The sequence below is a fragment of the Coenobita brevimanus genome, chromosome 116 (assembly GCF_032717465.1).
Source record: "Coenobita brevimanus isolate Jiangsu-jjx chromosome 116, ASM3271746v2, whole genome shotgun sequence".
NCBI classification, from domain to species: Eukaryota; Metazoa; Arthropoda; class Malacostraca; order Decapoda; family Coenobitidae; genus Coenobita; species Coenobita brevimanus.
Window position 1 is genome coordinate 12,569,056 of NC_137069.1, and position 9,379 is coordinate 12,578,434.

Sequence of the window (9,379 nt, forward strand, 5' to 3'; positions counted from 1 at the left end):
ATTCCATAACACCTCTTCCTTAGCGATTTATTCCAAACATTACACTCATGATTCTCGTATTTACTGCAGTCCATATTAAAACGATTAAAAAAAAAAAAAAAAGCATGCCAGGAAATATTAAAAGCCAAGTATGCAAGATAATCGGTATGGAAAGGGAGCTGCGACGCCTCCCTATAACATAAACCTCTTCTTCTTCCCCTCAGAGGAGGTCGAGAGCTTCCACCGAAACTGCGCCACCAACGACACCATCATGACCAACACGTGCGAGACCTACACGACCCGGGTCCTCATCACCGGGTCTGCTCCTGTGACTTCTCCTACTGCAACTCAGCCTCTAGTCTACGGTGGACGGGGCTAATAGGAGTGGTGTCTCTAGCGGCAGTCCTCTATTTGGGGTCTACCTGAGTCCCCCCTGATGTTGCCTTCTCCATTTTCCTTTTTCCGTATCCCATTTTCTCTAAGGTGTGACCGCCCTCTTTCTTTTTTCCCTCTTTCATCTCATTTTCTCTAAGCAGTAACTATTTTCTCCACTCTCAGCTTTGACTACTATTTTTCCCCCTCTCTCTCTTCTCGTTTTCTCTAAGCTGTGACTGTCCTTTTTTCTTTTTTCCCATCTTCCTTCCCGTTTTCTCAAAGCTGTGACTATTTTCTCCCCTCTCAGCGTGGCAACTCTTCTCCCCTCTTGTCTTCTCGTTTTCTCTAAGCCGTGACTACCCTTTTTCATTCCCTTGTTTCTTCATGAGTTTCTCTGCTTATTTTCTTTCCCCTATCCCATTTTCTCTCTGACTACCCTTTTTCATTCCCTCTTTCTTCACGCTTTCTTTAAGATTTGACTATTTTTCTTCCCCCTTTCTTTTTTCTTCATGAGTTTTTTTCTTCATTTTTGCTTTTTAGACTTTTCCTTCATAGGGTAGTTCTGTGCCTGTGATTTACATGAGACCCCCCCCCCTTCCTACTGTAATTTCTTCACTTAGTTGTTTAGCCTCGTGTTTTCTTTTGCCTTTTACCATCTTTTTCTCTCTTTCTTCACGACTTTTCTTGTTTCCTTCCTCGACGTTTTCGTCAATATGGGGTAGGTCTATATCTGCGATCTACACGAGTCTCCCCTAATGTTCCGTCTTTGCTTATCTTTTTAGCCTGTCTCGTTTTCTTTAAGCTTTCCCTGTCCTCTCTCTCTCTCTCTCTCTCTCTCTCTCTCTCTCTCACCATGTGAGCCTCAATCTTTCTTTCCAAAACCTAATGAAGAAGACCGCCCACCTAAGTGTTTGAGAATTACAAAGGAAAAATAGAGAGAGGAATTGGAAGAAGGGAAAAAAAGAGAGCAAATAAAAGAGAAGGAATTGGAAGAAGGAAAATAAAGGTAAAAATAAAAGAGAGGAATTGGAGAAGGAAAGTAAAAGAGAAAGCAATAAAAGAGAGAAATTGGGAGAAAAAGAAAAGATAAAGGAAGGAATTGGGAAGAAGAAAGTATAGGAAGAATAATAAAGAGAGGAACTGGGAAGGGAAAATAAAGAGTAAAATAAAAAAGAAAGGGGAAATGGGGAGGAGCAATAGAGAGAGAAATTGAGTTGGAAAATGAGAGAGAAAAAGCAGAAGGGAATTGGGAAAGGCAAAATTAAGAAGAGGAAAATTGGGAAGGAAACGTAGAGAGGAATTGGGAAGGGAAAACAAATGAAATTGGGAAGCCTTACTATTAGAACTATGGATCAGGAGAGGAGAACTGAGCCAAAAGAGATGAGATTTGAGTTGAGATGAGCCAAGACAGCGGTGTGAGACGAGATTTGAGATGAGAGGAGTGAGACTAGAATATTTAAAGTAGAAAAATGCCTTACAACGAGCTGAAAAAATTATCAGAGAGAAGTGAACCCTAGGTGAGAAGAGATTTAGAGATGAGAGAAAGAAGGTGGGATCGTCTGTGTACTTTAAATTATGGGGACAAAAGATTAAAAATCTGGAAATCTGGAAGTTTGGAATCATTACAACTGCTGGAGCTGTGCCATCAGAAAGCGGAAGTGAGTTGAGGTGAAGGAAGAGATTCTGAGATGAGAAAAGTGGCAGACCGAATTTTGTAGAGCTATACAATTATACTAGAAAGAAAGTGAAACTATGGAAAGTTAAAGACTTAAAACGATCATAATAATAATGGATAAGAAAATTGAAGTGAGCTGAGATGAAAGAGTGATATGCTGAAGAGGTGTAAAGTTAGAAGGAGCTTATAAGTTAGAACATAGAAGAAGAACTTGAGAAATACTGGAGATGTTTAGAAAGCGTGAGAGTTAGTTGGAGGTGAGTCAGCTGGTGAAGCTGATATAAGCTGTGTTTGAGAGAGAGAGAGAGAGAGAGAGAGAGAGAGAGAGAGAGAGAGAGAGAGAGAGAGAGAACTGAAATCCTAGTCTTGGAACCATAGATAGAAGTGTGAGTTGAAATGATTTGATTGAGTGATGTGAAAAATAATTAATACATCCGAAACAAAAGCTGGAATATGATATCTAAAAGCCGATGAGTGATTTAATGCCAGAGATGCATCCTATTTCAAGAATGAGGAAAAGTATGAAATTTGGAAGATGTGGCTGACGATGAGTAAACTGATATGTATTGAGAGTTTAAAAATGGAAAAAAAAAAGACAAAGAGAACTGAAAAAAACTGAAGGAAACAATAGAAGTCGATAAATAAATTAATTTGTATTATTTTTGAAGTTAGAAAAAAATAAAATGATCATCAAGGAATCTGAAAGCTCTACGATATCTTTGGGAACTGATCCATAGAGTACTGAGGAGTAAGATAGAAAGCTTGACGTGAGATGAGTAAGAGTGAGACGAGTGAGCTTAGATAGATATGAGAAATCTTTGTGAGTTTAGAGACAAGGAAATCTGAAAATAAAAGAGGCATGGAGCGTGGCAGGTTGAAGTTAGCCAGGATGAGTGAAGGTGATGGGAAAAAGGTGAAAATAAATGAAGATGATTGAAGTGACATGAAATTCCAAGTATTGAGAGAATTGTAAATAATATGAAGTGAAGCTAAAATGGAGAGGAAGGGAAGTCCAGATGAAGATGAATGAATGAAGAAGGAGAGAAGACTAGAGGTAGTGACAAAGAAGCAATGTCTGAAGTGCCTGTAGGTTGATTATATATAAGTGATATGAAGTGTAAAGAAAGTGAAGGCGAGGGGAGGAAAGGCACATGAGATGAGGTGTATAAAGTAAAAAGGGATGTTAGGGAAGAGAAAATTGCAAATTAGTGAGAAAACAAAAACTGAACATGAGTAAAAGTTAATGAAGAGAAACAGTGTCCCATGCACAAAGTTATACAGATAGTTGAAGTGAGGGAACAGACATGAGAGGAGTGAGGTGAAATTAATATGCCTTCACACCGATGAGCTGTATGTTCTCGCTATCTCCGGACGATTTTATTCAAGCTCAGGAATGTTTAGATGTATCCTTCCTTAACCCCTCCTCTTCTATACTCCTTTCCCATCTAACTTAGCTAAAAATTGCCGTCCTTCCATTTTCTGTGGATTAGATTAGCACTAGAATATGATGCTAGTCACGAAGAAGCGCTGTGGAAAGGATGCGGAGAGCTAGTACCGTCCTAGCCTCTAAAATATCCTGCTAGTCACGAAGAAGCGCAATGGAAAAGAGTACAGGTCCGTAACACTTTTTTCTAACACTTAGTCACGTGAAATAAATTACAAAAAAAAATCTGAGGTGAATTAATGAGTTCAGTATATTGTAACTATCACAATTTTTTTTTTTTTTTTCAGTGCAAAAAATCTCTTCCTTGGCTCAATCAAACCGTCTGGAGAGAGAGAGAGAGAGAGAGAGAGGCGGATTCTAGTTTCCATTGAAAACTGAAGGATGAATTTTTCCCCATTGCCAATTCCAGACGATTGTATTCATCTTTAAGACAGACCCTTTTTTTCACAGCAGGGGTTAGAGTCAGAAAACCCCTTCAGTACAAGAGGCCTTTTTTCCAGAGCTGAATAAAATCGTCTGGAGGCAGCAAGAGTTAAAAAAAAAAAAAAAAAAGGCTTGGGAGTGAGAGGCAAAAAAATAAATAAATCTGAGTGGCAGGTTGTAGGCGCATGGACTGGGACGTAAGACTTGTAACTGCAGGATGATGTGGACTTGTAAAGATTCAGTTATTCATTCCCCTTGTCTTTCCAGTAAAACGAATCTTAGTTATGGCAGGAAATTTATCGTAAATCTGTTTGTGAATACACGGTAAAATATTCGGAAGGTCGACAGAAAAGTATTTGTCTTAGTAAAAAAATCGAGAGAGAGAAAAAAAAAAAACATTATTGTGGGTTGGGCTGCTTTCCAGAAATTATTATGTAGGGTTGATTGACTTGGAGTGTATTGAGTGTATTTTTATCATTTTATCTGGCACATCTGGAGTGTATTCACCTTTTGACGATGGTTTAGGTGATCAGTACTGAAGTTAGGTGTTGAATTGTGGTCACTGATGATGGCATGAACACTGGGTCAAAGGTCAAGCTAAACAACCATTCTGATTTAGTGGGATATTTAGAGAGCTGATTAATTTGACAAGACCATTAACTACAGACAGTCACTTTAGTACTATACTTAAAAAAAGGACCCTACTTGAAAACAACACCACTTTGAAACACCACTTTGATATTGTGCCAAAGGGGAAACCAAACAACTGTTCCTCTTTGATGAGGGATAAGTATTTCGACAACACTATTAATGCAGTCACTTCAGCACCATTGCTCAAAAAAGTAGCATTCTTCAAGACAAGATCACTTTGAAACAAGCTTCAAAACAATATTGTGGTTTGAAATACAATAGTTCGAGTCAACATCATTTTCCGAAACACCAGACATCCAAGCAACGTCACACTTCAAAGCAACACCACACTTCAAAACAACGTCACACCTCAAAGCAACGCCACACTTCAAAGCAACACCACACTTCAGAGCTGATCATGTAAGTCAGTCCTTTGCTTGTAGAGTCTGAGTGCCATAATGGGTTCTTATATGCCCAAGTTCATGTCCTTATACAGCTACAAGAGTAAGTTAGATATTTCCTTTTATATTGTCCCAGTTACCAGTGGGTTAGGATGACGACGACGATGATGATGATGACCGTTTCTCATTCGTTAGTGGGTTAGGACGATGATGATGATGATGATGATGACGATAATGATGGCTACTGTGGAAACATTTCCCCGAGAGGGAGACATCCTGTGTGTAGCGGCATACGCACATCATTCGATATAGTTGTGCCTGTTGAAAGCAGAGGAATTTACCAGGGAACGTATTAGTGCTGATTCAAAGAGGTTTAATAATCTAGGAATTTGCCCTAGTTTTCTGGTTAATAGTCTTCATTATTAATAAATTAAATGCTACTGCATTTAACCTTTTTTGGACAACTACGATGTAAATACGTGTATAGATACCTATAATGATAGGAATATTCCATGTACATGACTGAGCATGCGTGGTATGATGACATTGAAAACGGATGAAAGTCTTATATTAATGTAGATAATATTTGGTTTTAGTTTTAGTTTTGAACTAAGATTACCTTGTTAAGGTAGACCTTCCTTGTAAATTTCATGAAGCAATTCAGTGTGTTAAAATAATTGTAATTAAATAATATTTGGCATCTCTGAATTCAGTGAAGGAGAATATACGCCATTTTTTAGTTAGTTTCGTTCAAGCAAGCTAGCTGACGGGAGCGCACTGTATATAGCCAGCACCAGGACTTAAGGATTCGACCCATGCAACCCAGCCAAGACCGCAGGTCCGTCACTGTCTGTCATTCGGACACGTATCTAGCTAAGTATCCTTAAAGATTTGGCCAAACTGAGGGGAGCAAGCTAGGATCAAGGAGATAATAATAGGTGAGTTAGGGTGTCAGTTATGTCCCACACATTCAGAGAGACTCCTATTACTTAATGTTAACATTTGGTGTCTTTAAAGAAGAATAATCTCATAAAAATGTCTTACGACAGTTGTTAAGAGTGTTTTGTGGTTTTTCATCTCTCGAGGCTGCTTTACAGGATGGTTTATGAAGCACTGTGTTAAATCAGAAGGAAGTATAGATAGAAGATTGAAGTATTAACAAAAGACTACTTGAAATCTGATACTCCACACAAGCAAACTGAACCACTTCTTCAGCAGATTATTCCAGTGAACTAAGTATTTTGGTATGCTCACCTGACGCAAGTATGCTTGGAACAACTCAGAATAGTGCCATCCTCTGAAACACTTTGGATCAAAACAGCGCTTCAAATCAACATAATGCTTCAAATCATCAAAAGGCTTCGAAACAGCATGCTTTGAATCAACTCCAAGCATCAGAACAACAACATAATGCTGCAAAACTCTCCAAGACACGATGCTTCAGAACACCGTAACTTCAAAACTACTTACCCAGTAATGCTTCAGATGACTATGCTTCAAAACTGCATTAGGTATGTCATCAAAACTATGTAACCTTGAAACCACACACCCAGTAATGCTTTGTAATGCTCCAGAACGTCATTTTGCTTCGAAACTACATCAGTTAAGCCACTCAAAACAATGTAACTTTAAAACAAACACCAAGTACTGTTTCAAAACATCACTTTGCTTCAAAACTGCATTAGATAAGTCATCAAAACAATATATATTTAAAACAACACACCCAGTAATGCTTCAAAACATCTGTGTACTTCAAGATGGCATCAGGTAAGCCGTTAAAACAACATAACTTCAAAACAAGCCCAGTAATCCATCAGAAATTGGGTGCTTCGAAACTACATCTTGTGAGTCAGTCTTTTTTTTTTTTTTTTTTTTTTCCTACCTCACCATTTTGGCACATCACTCCCCATGTGGGAAGCCGTCCACTTTACCCTTTCAGTACCACAACGTCCTTAATTCTTGCTGACAACAGACGATTTTATTCAGCTTGGGATGGCACCTTTAGTAATGTTGGGAGGGGTTGCCATTACCTACACTGTTTTTACCCTAACTTGGTCTACATTTGCAAACTCCCTATATTGAATGTTGAGTCGTAACACCAGCACTAAAATAGAATGCTAGTCATGAAGAAGTGCTATGGGGAGGGATGTAGAGCCGTATGATTGCTTACATCTACCATTGAAAAAATAAAAATCTGCAACGAAAATCTGGGCCAAGTAAAAGTGAAAGAGGTATAGTTATGAAAGACATTGCTCCTAACTTACCACCTCACCCATCAACCCAAGGCCATTAGAGGTCAAGCTGAGGAAAATCGTGTGAGAGCAAGAGTGAAATTCATATGTCGTGGTACTGATGGAATGAATTTTACGTTCCAACACAGGTAACCTCACAGCCAGACCAGGTGTGAGGTAACCATTTCAGCTCGAAGACGCCTTTTTCTTTTATTCTTGCAACCTTATAGATACATTATTTTTATATTTAGCGTAGGGGGGTGAGGTTATACTGGGGTTAATTAAGACTATTTTTACCTCAACAGTTCAGATGATGCTGTTAGTCAAGGCTGTAAATAACATCTATAATTAGATGGGGTTGATAAAGAACTGAATAACTAACAAAATAAATAGGGGTCTTGAAGGCTATACATAACCCACACATTTCAAATAATGGAATCAAGGAAGACTGTATATATCCTTTATAATTCAATTGATGGGGATTAATGAAGGCTTTAAAAATGAATAAAAAAGTAATTCAGTTAATAGGGGTAATGATGGACATAAGTACAGTATTATCCCTTGCAGTGATTGGGATGTTAGTTAAGGCGATACATAACTCCTACAGCTAAATAATAATAATAATAATAATAATTCCTTGACGGTACTGAGTAGATGTGAAAGACGTCGCGGTGGCCGAGGGGTTAGTGATTCTCAGCCTGGGGGGCATAACCTCCAAGGGGTAGGCAAGACTTTTTTTTTTGGGGGGGGGGGAGGGGGATGCAAGATATTATTTTGGAGAGGGATGCAAGATTTTTTTTTTTTTTTTTTTTTTTTTTACAGGAGTCATAGCAATATTTTTTTTTTGGGGGGGGAGGGGGGCACGGTGGGTTGTACATTCGTAAAAGTTTCAGGAAAGTATGTAGATTTTGAAATGAACATATATACTCCTTTTTTTTTGGGGGGGAGGGAACGACTGAAGAGAATATGCAGTATATTTCTTCTATTAAAATGAATATCTTCCTGCTACATTACTAAACTAAACTGCTTAATAATTCTTTAATGTTTGTGGGGACCTTTGGGGCGAGGGAAATATATCTGAAGGGGACACTAGGAATCTGATAGTTATCCAGTGGAGGGTAATAGGAGGAGCTAATAGTAATAATAGTAGTAAAGATAGTAAAAATAGTACCGGAGTAATAGTAATAATAGTAAAGATAGTAGCAAAACAGTAGTAGTAACAGTAAAGATGGTAGTAGCAGTAATAATAGTAGTTTTCATTCATCATTCATTGCCAGACGCCATGTATCCCAATCGGGGTGGCCAAGGGCTTAGAGTTAATTGTTTTACAGGGAGGGGCACTAACCCTCCACCAACCCCACTTCACACGTAGGGATGCCAACAGCATCTGGTGTTCCCAGGCGGTCACCCATCCAAGTACTAACCAGACCCAACGTTGCTTAACTTCGCTGATCGGACGGGAAGCGGTGTACTCAACGTGGTATGGCCGTTGGCAAGATAGTAAAAGTAGTAACAGGTATGAGTAGTAAAGATAGTAGTAAAAATAGTGATTACAGTAATAGTGTAAAATTAATGGTAACAGAAATAAGAGCAGTAAAGATAATAAAAATAGTAGAAACAAAGATAATAGTAGTAATAGCAATGAGGTGGGTAAGGCTGAGAATTACTGGGGTGTGGGTTAATGCTCAGCTAGTCACGCCACAGATTTTAACTGCACAGGAGGAAGCTGTGTGTGTGTGTGTGTGTGTGTGTGTGTGTGTGTGTGTGTGTGTGTGTGTGTGAGAGAGAGAGAGAGAGAGAGGAAACGACAGTGTTAATAGGGAGAGATGATGATATGAGGAAGAGATGATGTTAAAAGGAAGAGGTGATATTAATAAGAAAAGATGATGTTAACAAAAGAGATGATGTTAACAGGAAGAGATGATGTTAATATGAAAAGATGATGTTAATAGGAAGAGCTGATGTTGATGTTAACAGGAAGAGATGATGTTGATTTTAATAGGAAGAGATGTTGATATTAATAGGAAGAGATGATGATGTTAATAGGAAGAGATGATGTTAATAGGAAGAGGTGATGTTAATAGGAAGAAATGATAATGATGTTAACAGGAAGAGATGATGTTAACAGGAAAGATAGGGTTTTTCTGAGTAATATTTCATCGTCTGGGGGTAGCAAGAATATAATAGGCAAAGGCGTCATCGGCGTGAAGAGGTTAATGGT

General features: G+C 38.5%; 1 non-coding gene across 1 annotated transcript; it reads right to left on the reverse strand.

Moving 5' to 3' along the window:
* Positions 1-8,533: 8,533 nt before the first annotated feature.
* LOC145418867 (5S ribosomal RNA) lies at positions 8,534-8,652 on the reverse strand. Its single transcript, XR_013900765.1, has one exon. It is a non-coding gene; the product is annotated as a 5S ribosomal RNA (ribosomal RNA).
* Positions 8,653-9,379: the final 727 nt, after the last annotated feature.